We start from the raw sequence: 22,971 nt of genomic DNA, 5'->3' as shown, positions 1-22,971 counted from the left end.
TTGACAGAAGGAAATCACAAAATCCAAAGGGATTAAAATAAAGGGAAGATAAAAGATTAACACTAGAACTCTGTATTTAATTTGGACAGATAAATTCTGATCTTAAGTAAGGAGAACTATCTCCTTTGATATGCAAAACAGTTAAAAAAATATCTGCCACTGCTTTTCTTTCTATGGATAGGAATTGCAGATGTTAGCATGTGCTGGTTTGAGTCTTCTGTGGCCCTCAGAAAATTCCATTCTTAAAGTAAGCCCATTCTTGTGCCTAGAAACCCATTGTAGATGGGTCCTTTTGATTAGATTCCATTAAGGGACTTTTTGATTAGATCACTTTTGATTAGATTGGTTCAGATAAGGGCCTGTAAATAGATAGTAGTACCCAGGGTGGATCTTAGTCCTTTTACTGGAATCCTTTATAAATGGGAGAAATATGCAAAGACTCACATAGAGAAAATGCCACAGAAACAGGGAAAAGGATCCCAGGAACCCAGAGAGGAACCCAGGAGAGAGAAAATTCACAGAGCAGCCTGAAGCAGAACTAAAACATGACCTGGAGGAGAGGGGAGAGATAGGTGAATATCACCATGTGCCTGACCACCCACAGCTGAGCTCAGGGAGAGTGAGCCTGGAGGAGAAGGCAGAGACCAGCAGAGCTATCCTTGTGCCTTGCCACATGGCAGGAGTCCAGGATCACTAGTAGCTGACCTTCAGAGAGACAGCTTTGCCTGATTCCTTAATTCAGACATGTTCACGGCCTGAGAACTGTAAGCTTTTAACCTAATAAATTCCCTTTAGAAAAGCCAACCCATTTCTGGTATACTGCCTTCAACAGTTTTTAGCAAACTAAAACCTAGAGTTATTTTAGATGATAAAGAAGATCCCTTCCTATTTCCAAAAATCAATGAAAAAGGAGTAAAAAGGCTTGGGTTCTAATTTATGGCTACCGTATACCTTGGATCTGGTGACCTTGGTAATCAAATAGCTTTCTGAGCCACAGTTTCTCATTTGCAAAATGAGGATAAATATACCTTCCTTCACAAGGCTATATATAGTCATTTTTAAACTCAAAAAGTTTATGTAAACCTCAGGGACTATTAGTATGATGATCCAGGCACATTTCCAAAACACTCCATCATCACCATCAAAAAGTTGGAAACTATGAGTTGATGAACAGTAGTAAAAGCTACTGTCCTAATGAAGGAAGATATAGATAAATAGATAGATAGACAGATAGATAAAGATATAGATATAAAGATATAGATATAGATATAGATATAGATATAGATATAGATATGGTATCTGTATTAGCACCCTGAAAAGATGATGAGAAAAAAATATTCTTTCCACCTAAGACAGACTCACCCTGATAATTGTTTGGATAGTATAAGGCAGGCTTCACTGCCTGAATTTCCTGAGCAAGAGAGTAATTTTAACCTGAAACACTGTGGAAATGGATTGTTTTCATATGTACAATAATTATGATAGTATCTAACATTTATGGAATGCTGACTCTATGCCAGGCACTGTTCTAAGTACTTTATATGCCTTCCTAATTTAATCTTCCCCTATGAATTAGGTACCATTATTTTTATTAACCTCATTTTACCAATAAGGCTTATAAAATTTAAGTAATTTGCCCAACTTAATATAGGATAATAACAGAGATTTGAACTCACGCTTTTAGCCACTTCTTTACTTTCCCTTCTTTGAAGATCTAGATCAAATTAATCCTTCCAGAGATCATGAAAAGTCTGAAACCCTCCCCAGGATTTCTTGGGTGGGGTGGGGCATGGGGATGGAAGAGTACTTCTCTCTAATCAAGATCCTCTCTGGCTCTGATCTTCTGCTCATACTTTCCCTGTGTTGGCCGACATCAAACCAGAAGTGGATTCAACCTGCCCCATAATCTTGATCCAAAGATTTTCTAAAGGTTTTTATCCCAGCAGCAGAAACAACCTGAAATTTAGTTTTAAACACTCCTCAAAGTCCCTTGGCAAGCTCTAGAACTTGTACTCTAGCCTCCAGCCACATGGCTCAGTCCTCCATCCTGCCCCACTCCCTCTCTCTCTCCAAGCTCTCGTTCCTCCCACCCTCAAAGACCTATGGAATTCCATTGTCTCTTATTTCTTTAGATTCTGCCATCTGATACTCTCAGAGTCTCACCTTCCCCCCAAGTGATTTATCAAGACATTTTTCTGATCAAAGACAGTTCTCTCTTTATGAGAAACTTCAGCACCAGATCTTAAGATGAGGACATTTTCACCTTGATAGATATGCATTTAATAAACTTATATTTCTGGTAGGGAAAAAGAAAGGGTGGTAATACATAAAACCACAGTAATTTTTGACACTTTAACTCTCATACTACTAAACTATGGGGGAGTAATTAATAAAGGAAATCATAAATCCAAATTAACTGTAATTATGATTATCTCATTTGCATACTTCATCTTAATCTATTATAAATTTCATTAGTGCAGGAGGAGTACTCTTGCCCCCAAACATTATAATATTCTGTTAATGGAAGGAAAAACAATCTGGTGACATGACAATGTGTTATATTTTTGAAAAACTACCTTCTTCATAAAGTCTGGTAGTTGTCCAGCTAGAAGCTTACTCATTTCATATGCTAACAGAGTTGACTTTATCAGCAACATTTCTTGATTGTAGACAATTGCTTCCCATGTTCTCATGAAGTCATTTATTTGTGCCACTGCACTCCCACTTCATTAATGATTTCACAAAATTATTATTTGGTCAGGGACATATTTATAACTATCATCTCTTTTACTTATCCACTATTATCACTTTTCATCCATTCTTTCACTCATTCATTCATCAAACATTTATAGAGAACTTACTTTGGACAAAACCCCAGCAATGAATACAGAAGGCATGGTCCCTGCCCTCAAAAAGTACCCAGTCTAGTGTGGGAATAATGCTTTATAAATATTTTTAATAGAAAACAATAAATGCTATTATACGTTGAACGCATGTTTTGAGGATCACCAGCTATTCCGGGCATCTACATTATAATTATCTCATTTGATCTTCAAAACAACACCACTTTGAGGGTTACTTTGTTACATTGTTGGCCCCATTTTACAGGCAACGTAACTGGTAGTCAAAAAGGTTAAGTAATTTGCCCACAGTCAGTGGTACATGACTTTCAAGAGGCAGAATCCAGATCTGACCCCAGCTCTGTCGGATTTGAAGTGCTCTGGAAGCAGTGGTGAACAGTAAAGACTTTTCAAGGGAGTGAATTCTTAAACTGTATCTGTAAGGAATTCACCATTTAAACAGAAATTCAGATGGCATTTGTGCTGCATGGAATAGTACAGACAAAGTCACAATGATATGTCATTGTCCTGGCCCTGATTCTATCATATGCCTACTGAATCGGAACACATGATTAATTACTAACTGGTTTCTCTATCTCCTCAATGCTACCCACAGCAGACAGGAAGCTCCCTGAGGGCAGAGATCATGCCCTACGTATTTGGTAGCCCTCCCAGAGCTAGGCACAGTGATTTACATAGATGGTGCTCAATTATTGTTTGAAGAAGAGAATCAGTGTGAAAAGGGAGGGAGGAAAACATCTTCTGTTATTAAATATTTGTCACAGGGCCTCTTGCAGTATTTATTTTCTAAAATTTCCTGAGGCTTGTTCTTAGAGTTCTAAGTTAATTCTCTTACCCATCTTGTTTTGAGAGATAATTGCTTCTATATCCTTTTAGTGACATGATATTACTATTTGTTATGATCCAGTAACCACAAGACTTGCCACACGTTTCAGTCATGTTAGAAACTGGCTACGATGGTGTGTATAGGTCCATGACACCAACATCTATTAATTATTAATTGCAATGTTACATTTTTAAATAATAGTAGTTATACCTTCATTATTATCAAGTTTGCTTTCAAGGCAGCGGTAACTCTTTAATCTCCACACAATAGCCCAGTGAGGTCTTTAACAATTTACAGAGCTGTACAGGGAGGTAAGCTATAGCCTAAGGGATGCTGTGCTCCAGGCCCGAACCCAAGTCTCGCGACTCCTGCCCCCATGTTTTTTGCATTGATTCAGCACCCGTCTCCAAGAGGAAGAGAAAAAGCCTGGAAAAAATCAGTATATTTCTTTCTGTTTTTCTCTGTCTCCCTATTTCTCTCTCAGTGTTTCTACTTCTCACTCACACATTTTGTCTCATCCTGCAGGAATCAGAATTTGATCTTTAGGACAACTTCCCCCCAAACCAGTTTTAGCCCTCTTCATAGTGCCGTTAGGTGGTCTCATTATCATTATGAAAGTGGTTTTTAAAGTGGGTCCCGCAGGTCAGAGGGATCCCACAGGGGTCCTCCTGGCACTCTGTCCACCTTCAAGCTGTGATTATTAATTTTTATGATAAATGGAATACATACTTTCATTTCTGATGTGAATTATTAACGTGCATTATATCCTATTGCTACTTCTTATGGAGTTACTCTTCTTATACATTTAAATGAATTTTGATTCAAGCCCTATCCCTGCACCCCCAAAATGAGAACCCCAGCTCTGAGAAGGTCATGAAGATTAGCTGGTCCAAAAACTCCCACCTCACTCCACCCCCACCACAGGACCATGGAATGGAAAGAGATATTATACACGTGAACTCTCTCACTGTGAAAAGACTATATTTTGGACTTTTCAACCAACTGAACAAGCTGGGTTTTTTTTTTTTTTATTCCACCCCCATTTATTTTTGGAAAACATCTTGGAATCTCTACTTCTCCAGCTATACTATGGCTGGGACAGATGAGCCCACTTGCTGACTGCAGTGCTTCGAATAATCGTGTGATGGGGATGGCTGGGAGGGAGACAAGGGGGTGGAGTAGAGGCAATGAGGGAACATGTCACAGCTCAGATGTCATTACACAGCAGCTAATAACCAATTTGCCTTCCTAAACACCACAAAGGAGCTAAGTAGTAGATGCCTCCAGAGTAAGTCTCCAAGAGTTCCAGAATTAATGCACTGGTGGCTGTTGATGCTGATTGCTACAAGCCAGAGAACATGGTTGCAGGCTCTCAGACATTCAGAGCTGAGATGGGGGCTCCTGGGAACCTTCTTTCTTGGAGGCAACTATTCCATATCCTTGGTTTTGTCATTTCCACCCAAAGGTGGCTAGCTTTTCTGTAACACTTCAAAATGCCACCATTTATTTTGATTCAACAAAAAAAGTTATGAGATAACTTTTTTGTTGATAAGTTAGGCACTGGGTGTGAATAAGGTATAATCTCTGCCCTTGGGAGATTTCAGTCCAACAAGGGAGACACAAAGGTAAACAGTTATAATCAGGGAGATATTCAAAATATGTAACTATCCTCATACTATGGATACCAACCAATAGAAAGGATGTTGGCCAGTACAGCTAGGCATGCCAGATTTACCTCAACCCTGCCTGTACCACTTGATAAGGAGTGGCAGAGGTCTCTGGAAGATACCATGGGAACCCAGAGAAAGCAAAATTCACAGTTAGGTTGACCTGCTAAACAATCAGAATGCTGACCCTTTGAAAATAATAATTTTAGACTAGTAAGGTGGATAGTAATAAAATGACCAAATTACTACATTTAGCATACACTATGTGCCAGCTCTGAATTAAGAACTTTCCAAGAAAGTTCCTCACAATATCATTTTTCAGCAATAGCAGAAACTGGAACTTAAAGAAGTCATGTGAATTACCCAGGAGCATACAGGCTTTGAACCTCAATAATCTGACTCCAGAGACTGTACTTCTACCTACACCTTGAGGCATTGATTCTGAAGAAAGGAAGCTATCAGATGTACGGGTACAGAGAGACTGAGAAAGCTGTTCAGCAGAAAAAGTTGGTTTTCTACATTTCCTTGCTTGCCAGGGTGAATGGAAATATTTTAGATAGAAATTGGTGAAGTCTTTATTCAAAAAATCAAATCCAGGTCATGGTAAGTACAGGTAAATACCACTTAGGACAAAGCTACCAGTCTCTTTCCTTAAGAACCTTTGTAGAATGAAGGACAGTCAAAAACAGCCATCACACAAATATTCTTCAAGGACCCTCAAGAGGTAAGTAGTAGGCACAAAGAAAACTCATTACAACTCTGAAGAACCCTGAGAAATGTCAAAATAACGCTGTCTTCTAGAACCTGTTTCTGGATCACAGAACTATTCCCCTCGTCTGTCATGTATCACTACAGTCAGATTCACAGAAACAGTTTTTTTGAATCCAAACATTTGACCTGTTCCTGCTGCCTGATTTACATCTAAAATCACAATCTTCTCTGGGGGACCTTTACAACCACAGTGGGGAAACGTTAGCTCAGGGGTACTATGGCTTCACTTGGAGGCAAAATATCAGGATAGAAAAAAATAATGTTACAGAAAAATTTCTAAAAGATTCATCTTATAATCAAGTCTTTAAGTAGCAGGAGAAGTTAAGAGATGTCATTACCAGAAATTATTTTTCATGGTGCCCTTCTAAGAGACTTCTCTTCTCAAGATCTCAGGTCTCAGGAAATATGTATCTTGGGATTTAACAGTCATAACAATATTAAAAAGAGGAGCAAATAGTCTCCCCTCTCCTCTGTCAAAATGCAAGTGTTGGGAAGCACTTGCCTACCATATGGGAGGTCCAGTTTCAGTTCCCAGTGCCTCCTAAAGAAGACAAGCAAGACAGTGAGCTGATCGACAGGCTGGAGCAGCGAGATGACACAACAAGATGACACAAGAGACACATGGAAGAAAACATAATGAGAGATACAACAAAGCAGGGAGCAGAGATGGCTCAAGCAATTGGGCACCTCTCTCCTACATGAGAGGTCCCAGGTTTGGTTCCCAGTGCCTCCTAAAAAAAAATAGAAGAGCAGCACACAACAAAAACAGACACAGCAAATGCAAACAATGAAGGAGTGAGGAGAAATTTAAAAAAGAAATCTTTTTTAAAAATGTGAGTGTTTGATAAATAATAAGTCCCAAATGCAGAGATGAAGGTATCATTGGGGAAACACCCACTGACATAAAGATCAAAAAACATAGCTTCAGCCAAGTTTCGACAACTCATGGCCTGAGTTGCAGCCTTACATGTTCAGAAACTCATCTATTTAGTCATTCAACAAGGTGTACTGCATGCCTACCATGTGCAAGCCACTGTCCTGTGTGCTGGGGAGACAGAAACAGACAAGTGAATTAGCAATCTCTGCTATAATGGGCTTTATAATATAGTAGGATAGAGAGAGAATATCAGTTGAATAACTGAATGGATAGATGGATGGATGGATGGATAGATGAATGAGCACTTTCAGGTAATGATAAATGCTATGAAAAAAATAAAACAGAGGGAAGGCAAAACCAGCCCCTTTCTCCAAACTCCCTAGAGCCATTAGACCAGGGGTTCTTAACAAGGGGGGGGTCAATGAGCTTGAATTTAAATTAAAAAAACCATTATTCTTGTGGGGACATGTTGGTGCAGGTGTGATATATTTATTAAATAGTAAACAGTATAGTGTGGACTTAGTTAAGGGGTCTGTGGTTTTCACCTGACTGGCAAAGGGGTCTGTGGAACAAAAAAGGTTCTGATATTCTATTCATGAACTATTGTGATTAGTAATTGAAGAAAAGGTGGCATTGGTGTGGAGAAAGTGGCCAAAGTGGCTGCTGGGGGTAGGGAATGGGAGGAGGAGATGAGATGTGGGGGCATTTACAGGACTTGGAGTTGTCCTGGGTGGTGCTGCAGGGACAGTTGCCAGATGTTGTATGTCCTCCCATGCCCACTGGGTGGAATGTGAGAGAGTGGGGGCTATGATGTGGACCATTGACCATGCAGTGTGGCAGTGCTCAGAGATGTATTCACCAGGTGCAGTGGATGTTTCATGGTGATGGAGGAGATTGTTGTTGGGGGGGGGAGGGGGTTGGGTAGGGTGTATGGGGACCTTGTATTTTTTTAATGTAATATTAAAAAAATAAAGACAAAAAAAAGAACCCCTGTGTTAGACCTTAACATATACAAAATATACAACAGTCAGAGGAAAAACTTTGTATCCTGAGATAGACCACAAAATACAAAATACCCTAACACTAGTCCCCTAGAAAATAAAGTCTTGAGTTATTTTGTAAAGAAAACAACTGAGCTTATGACTTTTGTGACAATGACATATACACATATGTAACAACCCTTGCAGATATGACAATAATGTGAGGAAACTATTGTTTTTTGCCCTGCGAGAATAATGAACATGCTAATTGCAACTTCATGTTTTTTTCCTGTAAATGCCAGCTGTGATCTTTATTCAGAGAGCCTAGTTCTTCATAACGCTGGATATTCTTGGCAACATTGCAAGTAAAAAAATTTTCTTAAAGATCACATTGGTCTCTGAGCTGTCCTTTGATAAAAGTAACCCGATAAATAGTGAATGAAAATAAGAAGTCAGGTAAGAGGAAAGATAGCTACACTGGATTAAGACCTGAATGACAAGAAGGAGTAAGCAATGAGAAGTGCTTTCCAGCAGAGAGAATAGCTAAGCAAAGGCTTTGAGGTGGGAGTGAATCAGATTGACTGAGGAGTAGAAAGAACATCTATGTGTCTGAAGTGCAGGGAGGAACAGGGAGAATAACAGGAGGTGAGCTCAGAGAGAGGAATTGATTTAAAAAGTGAAAACATTAGAGATAGCAGGAGTCAGGATTCTCAGTGTCAGAGGAGCAAGTTACAAAAGGGGAAAACCAAATTTAACCCTATAGTGTTGAATGAGAATTTGAGGTATTGATGTGAACTGATGGATATCAGTATACATATACATTAAAAACTAAATACAGATTGTCCAATGAGAGAGTCTGGGAGCATTCCAGCAACAATTAACACAACTAGTACAGATCTTGGCTTCCAAGTATCATTCTCCACTAAAAGGAGTCATGATTCCTTGGAAAATGGCTGATTCCAATGCTGGAGTGGTAGAAGATTCTGGAAGATCTTATCATGTCAGATAGCAAGGAAGTGTTCAAGAACGATATGAAAGCCAGATTGAAGGGGACACCACTGGCCAAATTGGTGACAGAAATTGGTGACAAATAATGACATCAAAATTTATAATTAATTGAATAAAATAGGATCTCTTGGGTACAAGCTAATGTAAAAAGTGAATGAATCTCAGCAGAGTTGCAAGACCAACTCTCCAGATCTTTAGACTCACCCAGGACAACTAATAAGGTGAAGATGATGGACAACATCCATCCTAAAACAGAGAGACTCTGCAACTGCAAGCACGAGAGTTCCGTCCATCTGCCCCATGGGACCTAAACCTGCTCTCGATGACAGAATGGGCATCACCATCCCCAAATCCTCAAGATTTGGGAATGAACAGTGGACTAAAGTAGACTTACTATTATTCTATTATAGACATTGTTATTCAGGAATAGAAGAACTTTTATCGTTGAGAGCAAACCAGGCAGTGGCTACTGGAGGTTCTGAGGGGAGGGAGAGTGAAAAACAGGCGTAATATGGGAGCATTTTTGGGACATTGGAATTGTCCTATATGACATTACAGTGATGGATACAGGTCATTCTATATTTTGTCATAACTTAAAAAAATTGCACAGAGTATAAAGTATAATGTAAAATCTAATCCACAGTAAGTGGCAATGCTTCAATATGTGTGCATCAATTGTAACAATATAGCACACTAATGAAGGATGTTATTAATGTGGGAAAGTGTGGGACGGAGAGGGAGTGGGGCATACGGGAATCCCCTATATTTTGTAACATTTACGTAATCTAAAATTTCTTTAAAATAAATATTAAATTTTTAAAGTGAGTAGATGAATAAATAAATCAAAAGTTTGATTAAAAGAGAATACTTACATAGTGCCAAAGTACCTTCCCACAAAATATTTATTAATTATAAGTAGGAAATGGATAACCTCATGATCAAAAAGCCTGGAAGATTTTAAGTGATTTGAGTTCGTATCATCTGCATGGGGACAAATAAAGTGTGTATCACCTGATAGGATGCAATAACAATGTTATTTCTGTGATATTCCTCCCAAAGGTGCCTGACCTGAATCTAATCATGTGGAAACCACAGACAAACCAAATCAAGGGAAAACCTGAAAACAAACAACAATAAAAACAGATCTAAAATCTTAAAAAGTGTCAAGGTCACGAAAGTCAAAGAAAGACTGAGAAACCACCACAGAACGATAGATTGATAGAAACTAATGGGATATGATAAGGGCAATATGTGATTTGGGACTGGATATTTTTGCTGTAAATGAATTATTGGGAAAATTGGCGAAACCAGAAAGGCGTCTGTGGATTAGATGGTAGTAATGTATCAATGTCAATTTCCTGGTTTTGGTAGTTCATTATGGTTATATAAGCTAATTCCTTTGTAGGAAATGTATTCTAAGGTAACCAAGGGTGATGGGGCCTCATATAGGCAACTTACACTCAAGTAACTCAGAAAAAAAACTTCTGTGTACTACATTTGCAACTTTTCTGTAAATTTGAAATTGTTTGAAATAAAATTTTTAAGACTTCATTCAAAAAGAAATTATCTTATAGAATAGATTTCTGTGAGACAAGAGAAACTGGGACCACCAGGTATGATACCTTTGTGGTAGACAAGATAAAAAAGGCAGTTGTTTCAACCAGGATAGTAGCAAGAGAAATGGACAGAAGTGAAGAGATTTTGAATAGGTTTAGAAGAGGCAGCTAATGGTAAATGGGAGTTTAAAGAAAGAGATAATTCAACGGTGATCCTAAGCATCTGAATAGATGTGATTCCATTTTATGACATGGGGAAGATTTGGAGAGGAACAGATTTGGGAATGAAATCAAGAGCTTTCTTCCAGAAACATTAAATCAGAGATGTCTCTGAGATACCCAAGTGAAGATGTTGAGTAAGTAATCAGAAATGCGTGTCTGGAGTTCATACAGAGAGATAAATTTTGAAGTCATTAGCACATACATGGTTTTAGTCAAAGGGCTGAATATCATCACTGTTTCAAACAGGGTTCTTGGTTGAGAACATCTGGATATCCTCTGGCATAAAGGTCAAGCAGAGAATGGGGAGATGGCAAAAGGTCTTGAGGAGGAACACCAGTAAAATCAGAATAAAAACAAGATAGAGTAAGTATGAGAAGACTGTGTTTCACGAAGAAGGAAGCAAACAAATGTTGGATGCTTCAGAAAGGTGAAGTAACTTGAGAGCTGTGACCACTGAATTTGCAACATAAAAGTCATCAATGAGTTTTGTAAGTGAGTTACACTTACCCAGGTTGGTGATCCAGGGTCCATCAGATTTGGAGATGATGACTCACACTAACAGAGTTCACAAGAAACTGTTGTTTAAACCAAAGCATCATTTGGCTGATTTACAATGATAACTGTAACTATATGTATAGTAGACAGTAAGTCACTGGGTGTTCATATCAGCCTGACTGAGAGTTTCTACTCCTTCTAGGATACCTTCATCAGAATCCAAATTATCAGAGGGTTAATTGGTGGGAGTGGAATAAAACTATCTTGAATATTTCATGAGATGAGGCTCCAATATTCTGCTCTATTAATCTTAAATCAGGAATATATCAGCCAGGTAGACTAGAACCTCTCTGGCCAAACAAGAAATCCTTTCCCAACACTGAGTTCAAAATGGGTATAGGCAGTCTTTTCCTACTGAATTTTTTAAATGTCCTATTCCTCAATGATCTACCAACACTGTGTTTGCTGACAAATTATTTAATACCCTTTTCTATGTATATTTTTACACCTTCAATCAAATTAAGATAGTTTATTATTGGCCCAGGAATTGTTTTGACTTTGTATATATCCATTCCAATCCATTTGACATTGATTTCATAGTGTCTCTTAAGGTATCTTATCTCTATCATTTTCAAGTTCTTGGGTATCATTTTCAATCTATTTGCAAGACACATTCATTCTTTTTGAACGGTTAACAATTTCAACCCTAATCTCAAGAGTGGTCAAATTCATCAGACATCTGAACAACTGTGTGTTTAGTTCAATTTTCCTCAGCCTTCTCAGAAAAACAATAGTTTTTAACAGATAATTTTGAATAGATAATGAAAATAACCTTTGGATTTTAAAGCTGATAGAGAAAAGTAGAGATAGATTGACAGACAGAGGGTTGCATCAATTTGGATATAGCACAAGCCAAATCGTGTTCACTGCAGCAAGTCCTTACAACTCACATCTAAAGTAACAGTCAGTTCACAGGACTGGGATTAGTATCATAAAAAAGTTTTGTTTTCTCTGCCATAAAACACTTTGAATAGGGGGTGGGAGAGATTGTGAGTACTTTAAATCAAACAGTGATGGAGTGACAGAACTTCCTTCCCCTGCCTTTCCAAATTAGAAATCATTGTTTTGGGCCCTATAAATCTTCTGCAGAAATTAAAAAACAGGACTTTCTGATAGATGGAAAATGTGCTTACTAAAAATTTCTTCTCTTGTGCAACTCTGAAAACTCTGACACACTAATTGAGCTGGTTTTCTATTAATCTAATTTTAGAAATTTACTCTTTGCACTTAGTTCTCTGAAGGATATTAACCAGACCTTCTCAGTTTTGCTTACAGGAATAAGATAATGTCTCAAAGCAAAACCAAACAGAATGGTGTAAATCTGTAATTTTTCTTAGAGACTAAAAGCTTGTTATCCTTGAGTGGTTGGCTGAGAAAGCAATCATGAAAACCTTGCTAAGCTGTGGTTTATTAGGCGCTAAAACTAAGGGCAAGTTGAACATCCTTGAGACAATGTAGGGTTAATGAACGCAGGACAAGTTGAATGTACCCTCTTCACAAAACTCCTTTTCTTTTTTTTCCTTTGCCTTTAAAAGCCCTAGCTCCCATTCTCACTTCAAGCTGGTTTTGGGAAGATTCTCCCAGTTCCTTGCTTGTGCACTCGCAATAAATCACCTTCTCACTGAGAGACAAGGTTCTCCTTTGTGGCGCCGGATCAGGGGAGTCCTTTAGCCATGCTTACAGTGCATTTCTGCTTTGTTTAATTTACCGCCTAAGGAAAAACAAGGTGAAAAAGCTCAAAGCATGTGAGATGAGCCTTAATCCTAAATATCCTCTCACTTGCTTTTTCTGGGTTCTTTTACGTCCTCTTTCTTAGGACTTGAGAAAGCCACAAGAACTGCCAACTTGGCTGACAGCATTTAACAGTTAAAAAAGATTCCTTCACTTCCTTTAGACCTATCAACATTGTTAAACCCATTTACAGATGAGGAAATGGAGATTCAGAGAGATAAAATTACTTACCTAAAGTCAAAATATCAGACTGTAGCAGAGTCAAGCCTTGTTGCATAGAAGACTCACCTTGGGCATTTCAGGGATTGTGGCCCGATTAGTAGTGCATGGGTGCCAGAATCTTGAGTGTTTAACAAGCACCTTGGGTGATTCTGATGCAGGGAGTCAATGGACTACCCTATGCTGGAAATCAGAGACCAGAGGGTAGGGATGTAGCAGAAAAAGAGGAAATGGAATTGGTAAGCAGGGGATGGTTCTGAAGTTGCCTTATTAAGAGTTTTGGATTTCATGTTAAGAGTAATGAGATTTTTAAACAGGGGAGTGACATAATAGATTTGCACTTAAGAAATAGCATGGGCGGGGGACTTGGCCCAGTGGTTAGGGCGTCTGACTACCACATGGGAGATCCACAGCTCAAACCCCAGGCCTCCTTGACCTGTGTGGAGCTGGCCCATGAGCAGTGCTGATGAGCGCAAGGAGTGCCGTGCCACGCAGGGGTGTTCCCCGCGTAGGGGAGCCCCACTCGCAAGGAGTGCGACCCGTAAAGAAAACCGCCCAGTGCAAAAGAAAGTGCAGCCTGCCCAGGAATGGTGCCACACACAGAGAGAACTGACACAAGACGACGCAACAAAAAGAAACACAAATTCCCATGCCACTGACAACAGAAGTGGACAAAGAAGATGCAGCAAACAGACACAGAGAACAGACAACTAGGGCGGGAGGGGGGGTTGGGGGGGAGAAATAAATAAATGAATCTTAAAAAAAAAAAAAGGACATAGCATGATGGTGAGAATGTAGAGAATGGCTTTAGAGGCTTGAAAGACAGGAGGCAAGGAAAGCAGCTAAGAGACCATTACAGCAATTCAGGCAAAAAAGGGATAGTGGCTTGAACTAAGGTAGTGGTAGGGGGATGAGAGAAACTTTGACAACAATAAAAAATATATATGAAGAGACAAAATACTGTGAAAGAGTTCAGTGAAATGGAAAAATATCAAAAAGCAAAAGACAAAACACTAACGAAGAACTATAGTCCATAAATCAGCTTAACCCCAGAAGTAGTGATTTATGGTCAAGGGAGAACTCCTGAGGACATCTTGTATTCTGCACTTTCCTTGGTTCTGTCCTTTCAAGAGCCTAATTGTTTCCCTTCATAAAGGCAAGTCACTGTCTCAGATCAAAGACGGGGCTGTTGCTCATCAGGAACCTGGGCAACAACCACTTTAATTGCTGTGATATTTTGTGGCAGAGGCTCCTTACCCTCTCATGAGATTGCACCTTGTTTGTGGGCTCAGGTGCTCTGTCCCTCACTATAGCATCATCACTCAGTCTGTCATAATGCTTGGGAATGAACTTTGTCCTCAGTCCAACATTAAATGTATTCAAAGATCCACTGGCATGGTGACCACATTTCAGTCTTGGGATTCTGTGAACAACCTCTCATGAGCATTGTAAATCCAGATTTGTAGATTTATATGAATACACTGTATATTTATTCTGTCCAATAATATTTCTAATCATATCCTATGCCATTTCCCTGAGACTGGTAAAAAAGGTCACAAGTTAAAATCCCACTAAGGCTGCCTCCTGATTACATCACTTATATTTTTAACCCACAGGTATTCTTGCATTTTACTGCATCCATGAATCCATATCTGACATATCTGGAAAGGACTAAGCCAAGCCACCTGTGCCTTCTTCCCCATACTAAATTGTCTAACTAATTTTAAAAATCAGTCAATAAAAGACCCCTTATTAAATATCATGTTTTGGGTATGAATATAGCTTTACTGAATTTTCACCTTTAAAAACATAAATCAGATTATGTCACTTTTAGAAATAAGTATAGTTTTTCTGGTTTTTTTCATCCTTTGAAAGCATGAATCATATCATGTCACTTCCCTAACATTTACAGGGCCCAGGGTAGAAGGACAAATAGAGAGAATGTACTGTTTATTTAAATATATACATCAAGATAGCAAACAAATAAAATATATCCCATCCTCCTACTTTGACAAGTAAATATGAATTATCTACAGAATTCTTAAAACAACATTTGGGTTAAAAAATAAACCACAGTGCTCGCCTTCGCAGTACATACACTAAAATTGGAGAGATACAGAGAAGATTGGCATGGCCCCTGCACAAGGAAACAGCAAATTCTTGATGCTTCCCATATTTTTTATGCAATTCTAAACACAGCTTTGAATCAATCAGAAAATAACTTTGAATGTTAACTCAAACATTATAGAACACAAAATTATGATTCTTAACTATTATCTTAGGATTTATAATACATGTGTTCATGGCATGGATGGAAACAAACATGGATAAATAAACACATTTTAGAAAGAGAAAAATAAATAAACCATAAATTTTATATATCATGTTCAGATATTTTTTAATGGGGTTGCACAGATAATTATTAATGCAGAGAGTATTACAAAATATTTGAACTTTATCATCCAAAATTTTATCATTTATATCACTATTTTCACCATTAGCAATATCTAGAATTTAGGTCCATACAGCAATATGAAAATTATGTATCGTGTGTGTGTGTGCGTGCATATGTGGGACACGCTAAATCATAGAGCTCAGGACAAGGGTCCTCCTCACTCTGTATGACAGTTTGAAGCTTTTGTGAATCCCAGAAAAGATCAGGTTCTTAGAGCTAATCCATTCCTATGGGTGTGGGACCCTTTGATTGGATTGGGGGTCTTTGAATACTTCAGTGAGGCATGACCCAGGATGGGTCTCAGCCCTCTTTCTGGAACCTTTTATACATGGGAGAGACATGCAGAGAGACACAAAGAAAGAGAGCTACCATTTTACCCTGCCATGTGAGAGAGGACTCCAGGATTGCTTACAGCTGCCAAAAGATAGATAAATGTTGAGAGGCAGAGAGAGAAACCAGAGGCTTGGATTAGCAGAGCAGCGCAAAGCACAGAGTCATACCCTGGGAAGAGATGAGCCATGTGCCTCATCACCTACAGCTGAGCTCAGGGAAAAAGTGAACCTGGAGTAGAAATCAGAGACCAGCCTTTTTGCCTTGCCACATGACATTTTGTGAGACAGGATCTCTGATGATGCCTTGATTTGGACATTTTTACAGCCTTGGAACTATAAGATTTACCTTAAGAAATTCCGATTATGAAAGCCAACTGTTTTCTGGTAATTTTGCATTGGCAGCCCTTAGGAAACTAATATATTCCATCTAAGGGTAGACCAGCAACTTAGCTGAAATCTTTCCATGGCCTCCCTTAAGAATCAAATCTGAAATCCATACTAAAGCTTACAAGACCGTGCATGGTCTGGCCTCTGCCCACCTCTGAGCTCTCATCACCCAATGTTCTTGCTCTTGCTCACTGTGCTCTACTACAATGGTCTTTGTTCTGCTTTTCAGACTCCACAAACCCCTTCCTGCTCAAGAACTTTGCACTTGCTGTTCGTTCTGCCTAGCACAGCTGCTTCGAGCTCTCTACATAGCCAGCATCTTTGGTTTCTTCAGGTTTCAGCTTAAGGCTTGAAGCATCCTATAGTGATTAAAGGTCCAGATTCTGCAGCTAAATGCCCTGGGTTCAAAATTGGCTCCACCATTTACCAGCTATGTCCTATGGGGCAAGAGCCCACGTGGCTCTGTCCTTCAGTTTCCTCTTTTGTAGAAAGGAAGCAATAATACTTCTCACATAGGGTTGTTGTGTGGATTGAATGAAATAATATACATAACCCTTAGAGCAGACCTAGAAATAAATTCAATAAATAGTAGCTTAAGAAGTCAAAAACCACCTCTTCAAAGAAGCTTTCCCTGACCACTCAAACTAAGCATATCATACTATTTCATCTTTCCATGGTATTTATCACTATCTAGAATTGCCACATTTATTTCTATAATTGCTTACTATCTGTTTCCTTCCACCAGATTGGAAGTTTCTTGAGAGCTGAGCCCTTTTCTGGAAGGAAGGTCACTGCTGAATCCTCTTGTGCCTAGCACATGGTATGTTTTAATAAATACTCTCTAAGTAAATTAATCACTATTTGTTAAAAGTCTGCTAATTTTAAGTCAAACCATAAATTACAGATTGGGGAGGAGAAATTTACTCTTTCTTTTGCCAACTAATGTTTCCCAAATTACATGCATTTATGATGGGTTAACAGGTATGTGTGCAGGACTGTGATGTGCTGAAAAGCAGATTGCAAAGACAATATGAAGGACCTGGGGTTGAATCCCACTTGCAGACCATGAGAGAGATGCCTCTGACAACTCCAGGGCAAGTGGAGTGTTTGCAATTATATCCAGTTAATTTAGTCTATATGAGCTTCCCACCCTAACGATCAAAGCCTTTGTTTGTTGTTAAATAATACATTGACCAGTAAGTGACCAATGTTTGCCTTGCACAGTGAGGAAAGCCAAAAGCTATGGTGGGAACTACTCCCTAAAGAAAAGGGAAGAAAGAAATATGGGTCTTAATAAACCAACGTCAAAATTTGTCAAAACCATTTCAGGGATGCCATAATGAAAGTATATCTATAAAATAAGAATCCTGTTGCTCAAATTTTGAATCCATTGTTTCTTGACCATTATCTTGCTTTCACCAAATGGATTTCTTCAGCATGATTGACATTGCCATCAAGTCAGTGACAGTGAGATAGCAATAAATCCTAGCATGATTGGGGTGAAATCACAGACCATGAAGTCTGAAGAGCCCATAACGTAACTTGTCCATAAAGAAGCTGCTGTTGCCTACTATAGCCAGGAGTAACAAACCTGCTATCTCTGTCCCCTTCACCTCCCTCACTCTCCATGACCCCACAGTCCTCACTTTGCCAGGCCATTCCTAATACTGAGGCTGGAAAACTGATTTGTGCCCCCTTTGTGATTAAAAGTCCAGAATCTGGACCTTTAATGTCCTTTAGAAGAAAGATAATATTGAAATTAAAAAACAAAAAACAAAAAACAACGGATTGTTGGCATCGTGTAGGGAGGAACCATGTACCTAAATTAAAACCTCTACCAGAAATATACTTAATATTGCCAAAAATGAGTTTCAAAAAAGAGTCCCAGTTTCTCGTTGCTATAAGTAGAAATGAGATGTGTGAGGAATGACTCCAACAATTTCAAACGGTATTTTCTTTCTCTGACTGGGAGGCCACAAACCTTGCTTTTAACTTTTTTTAAGCTGAATATATCCCCCATATTAAAACGCTAACAACTTGCAAAATAAAATAGTGCAACAAACGCTGTGTCATCTTACTGCATTCACTTGTATACAACTGCATGGGCTGTGCTTTATCTCTAGCACAAATTTCCTTGTCAATAAGTTCCCTTAAATTATGTCTTTTGAATGGTTTATTGTCAATAAAGTAAAATTATTGTTAGCAAATCTGTCTCATGCTAGGAAAACTGTTGTTTCAGATCTTGAAAGGGCAAAGGAAAAGATACACCAGAAATATTAGGATGTGAATTCACTAATATAGTTACTGATGGAAACTTCTAAAAGTACATTTTTGTATTATTCTGCTGTGGGAAAAGAAGGAAAACAGAGCTAGTGTTAGCTTGTTTATAATCTGCTGGTTTACCAATAAAGCAGTCAAAATAAAAGTCTAGCATTAGTCAGCACTACCTGACTCCAAAAAAAAAATTTTATTCCTAATTTTGGTTAAACTTCATCTTCCTAAGCAAGGCAGGGAGTTGAGCTGATAAGAATTGCATCCACTTCTCTAGGTGGGTCTTAGACTAATGAAAGAGAAGTCCTGATTCTGTTGTTACTGTGTATATCTTTAAAAGAAATTCCTAGAAACAGGATTGTTAGGTCAAAGGATAAATGCTCTGGTAATTATGATAAATATTGCCAAATTGCCCTTCAAAGAAGTTTATCATTTCCATTTCTTACACAGCCTTGCCAACTGAGTATGTTGTCCAACTCTTGGACTTTTGCCATTCTGATAGGTAAAAAATTATATCATGGTGTCACATTAAATTTCATCTGTCTTATTATGAGGGAGGTATATCATCTTTTCATTTGTTTAAGGCCATCTGTACTTCCTATTAATAAATCTTTCTGTTGGAATTAGCTAAAGTTGGTTTCTGTGGAAAGGGAAACTATCTGAGAACAGCCTGCCACCTTTCCCAGTAATCCACAAATAAACCCTGTGCTCTAGACTAGATATGCTAGCTTGGCTCCTAGGACAAGATAATAACTGTAGGCTGACTTCACTTGCTCTGGGCAAATTTAAGCATTCACTGAAGACTGCCGGACTAGGTATGTGCATTTTACAGTACCTGGCTCACCCCTGCTACTATATCCGTTCCTGGTAAGGAAAGAGTGGGGTCCCTCATATATAGCACACAGAGAGGGGTGCATGTAGAACGTCTCCCTGTGCTGGATGCAGAATAAGTCCCTCTGGCCATGGTGAACAGCCCACTAGTGAAGCTGATCTTGCTTTGTCTCTTCCCTGTGTGAGTAAATTTTGTTCCATCCAATGCTTGTGTGAGTTGTGTTTTTGCTGGGTACCCCGACACCTGCAAACCATGGAGTGGGTTCACATACTAGAACTCCTCCCTTGGAGGTGGTAGCAAGTGTCTCTCTTCCCCTGACAGTTTTTGCTGCTATATACTGTTCTGCCATTTAAACAGCCTCTCTCCTGGAACCTAAGGTTTTCCTCCATGCAACCATTTTGATATTGGCCCTAGAAGTATAAGAGTGGAGGAGCTGGATTTTATCCCAAGTAGATGTCCTTTTAAAAAAATAGGCAACCTCTACCTCCAGCATTCAGTTCAAGCTCCCCAGGCCTTATCAGGTCTTGCTAAGTACAAGAACTGGGAATAAGCAGTATGGCACTCTGTTGATACATCATTTTTTGAAGTTCTTACTCTAATTCAAGTTTCAAAAACTTCAAAACATCAACAGATATTCCATTTGTGCTTCTTCTACTTGCTTTCCTCTCTTTTCCTCTTCCTTTCATTCATTCTTTCTTTTTTCTTTATTCCCAAAGAAGCTAATCATTATAAATTGAGGGCAAGCGAAGTTGATCAAACCAACACAATTTTCCGTGATTCTCCTATAGCATACTCTGCTTTCCCCAGTGATTTCAAAAACTTCATCTAAGTCTTGAGATTTAACCCAACACCAGCATGTGGTTATTCTGAGTTGAGGTTCCAACTTAAAGGAAATCAAGATGAGTAGGAATCCATGCTGGTGGAACAGGACTGGAAAGCGATTCTCCTGATCTCAGAGATTAACTCCAGCCAAGCAGACTGGCAAAACCCAGTGCATTGCAGAGATGTTCAAACAAGCACCCAAGGTTCAAACAAGCACTCAACACTAGGAAATTTAGCCTGATATAGTATTAGAGAAGCAAGGAGCCTCCCAGAAACCTGCCCTCACATGACAGAACCCACCAGAAGGTAGAAAGAGTACAGGCTACAGAGTACAGGAACCAAGAAGGGCCAGCAGGTGCTAATCTTGGGCTCAGGGCTGAGTCCTGGTGCCAGAAAGGATATGTAAGCAGGCAGGGAAAGAGCTATTAAATGAAGAGTCAAGGAAGGAGGTCAGTCCTACAGCCAGGACCAATGCACAAGAATACAAAAAAATACTATCAAATGCTACCTGGAAAGAGGAAATTAGGCCCAAATTAGATGAGGTCATTTTGATGAAAAGTCATTTTTCAGGGCCTATAAAACAAGCCATTAAAGTTTAAGTTTTTAACAAAAACTATCAACCCTCTCCCTGTTCCTGTTCCTGGAGAGAGACCCATTGTGTCTTTGCCATCAACTCAGGGTTTTTTTTTTCTCACCTCCCTGTGGTCCCTGGTCAGCACTTATGCAGAGGACTTAGTGCTGGGAATGTCTAAAGCTACAGGGAAATTGGTGGAAAATTCAGCATTGCCATTACTAGAAATAATGATGTATGGCTTTATTCTTAAGCTCCCATTTTGACTTCAAACTATATCGCTTATGGATTTTTAATTTTTTAATTTTTATTTTTTTGTGGGGCCAGGGATGGGATTGAACCCAGAACTGTGGGATAGCCAGTACTCAACCACTGAGCCATATTGGTTCCTCTGAGTTGATTTTTTCATCTATTTGCTTGTTGTTTGTTTTTTTGTTTTTAGGAGGCACTGGGAACCAAACCTAGGACCTCCCATGTGGGAAGCAGGTGCTCAACTGCTTGAGCCACATCTGCTTCCCTCTTATGGAATTTTAGGGCTATATATTGGCTAAACTCCCTATGCTTAACTTACTGACCTAAAAAAAAGAAGAAAAAGAAGAAGAAGTTCCAGGATGACAACTGTACATGAGACCAGCAACTTAGGCCAGACTGGAAGAGAAGGAGGAGATCCAGGAGGGATGTACCCAATAAAACATAGCAAGAAAGAGGCCTCAATGTAAGTAAGTAAGTAAGGCCTTACTGCATTGAGAGGCATTTTAGAGTCCTGTCAGAGATTTTGAAGCTACAGTGCAGTTAGGTACATAGAAAATAAGAAAACAGACAAAGAGATGTAATGACTAATTCTAGGGAAAACAAAAAATTGTACAAGAAAAAAATAGGATAATAATAAAATGAGGTGCTCTTTTGCAAACATTGTTTATATAATCAGAGTAATTTTTAAAAACTGGTGCCAATGTAACAAAAAATTGTGATGTAAATATAGAGATGATAGGAGGAATGTGTAAAAAAGCTAAAGGGTGTAAAAGAGCTAAGTTCCTTATCTCCAGTTTAGGAAGTTGTTTTAGTGTCCTTGGCTGCTCAAGCAAATACCATGCAATTGGTTAGCTTAAGCAATGGGAATTTATTGACTCATAGTTTTGAGCTAGGAGAAGTCCAAATTAAGGCATCATCAAGACAATGCTCAGGAAGCAGACTTGGCCCAGTGGTTAGGGCGTCCGTCTACCACATGGGAGTTCCATGGTTCAAACCCTGGGCCTCCTTGACCCGTGTGGAGCTGGCCCATGCGCAGTGCTGATGCGCGCAAGGAGTGCCCTGCCATGCAGGGGTGTCCTCCGCGTAGGGGAGTCCCACGCGCAAGGAGTGTGCTTCGTAAGGAGAGCCACCCAGTGCAAAAAAAGTGCAGCCTGCCCAGGAATGGTGCCGCACACACGGAGAGCTGACATAACAAGATGACACAACAAAAAGAAACACAGATTCCCGTGCTGCTGACAACAACAGAAGCGGACAAAGAAGAATATGCAGCAAATAGACACAGAGAACAGACAACTAGGGTTGGGATGGGGGAGAGAAATAAATAAATTAATAAATCTTAAAAAAAATAATAAGACAATGCTTTCTTTCCAAAGACTGCCATTCTGGGGCTGGCTGCCGGTAATCCTTGGTCCTAAACACTTCTGTCATGTGGCAATGCATATTGTGTACTCTCCTGGTCTTTCCTTTTCTCTTTCATGTTCCACTGACCTTCAACTTCTTGCTTCCCATGGCTTTCTCTCTCTGTTTCTGAATTTCATTCCATTTACAAAGAACTCCAGTAATAGGGTTAAGAATAGGGTTAAGAACTGATTAATTGGGCCACACCTTAACTGAAGTCATCTCATCAAACATCCTATGTATAATGGGTTTACAACCACAGGAATGGATTAAGTTTAAGAACATGTTTTTTTTTCTGGGGGCACATAGCTATAAAACCACCACAGACAACAAGAGAAAATGTCTTAAATTTTTAAAAATCAAGAAAAATAATACAAG

General features: G+C 39.1%; 1 non-coding gene across 1 annotated transcript; it reads left to right on the top strand.

Moving 5' to 3' along the window:
- Positions 1-15,348: 15,348 nt before the first annotated feature.
- On the top strand, positions 15,349-15,453 carry LOC111761040 (U6 spliceosomal RNA). The gene has a single exon (XR_002794520.1). It is a non-coding gene; the product is annotated as a U6 spliceosomal RNA (small nuclear RNA).
- Positions 15,454-22,971: the final 7,518 nt, after the last annotated feature.

This window comes from Dasypus novemcinctus, chromosome 1 (assembly GCF_030445035.2).
Source record: "Dasypus novemcinctus isolate mDasNov1 chromosome 1, mDasNov1.1.hap2, whole genome shotgun sequence".
NCBI classification, from domain to species: domain Eukaryota; kingdom Metazoa; phylum Chordata; class Mammalia; order Cingulata; family Dasypodidae; genus Dasypus; species Dasypus novemcinctus.
This window is presented reverse-complemented; position numbering and strand designations above follow the sequence as displayed.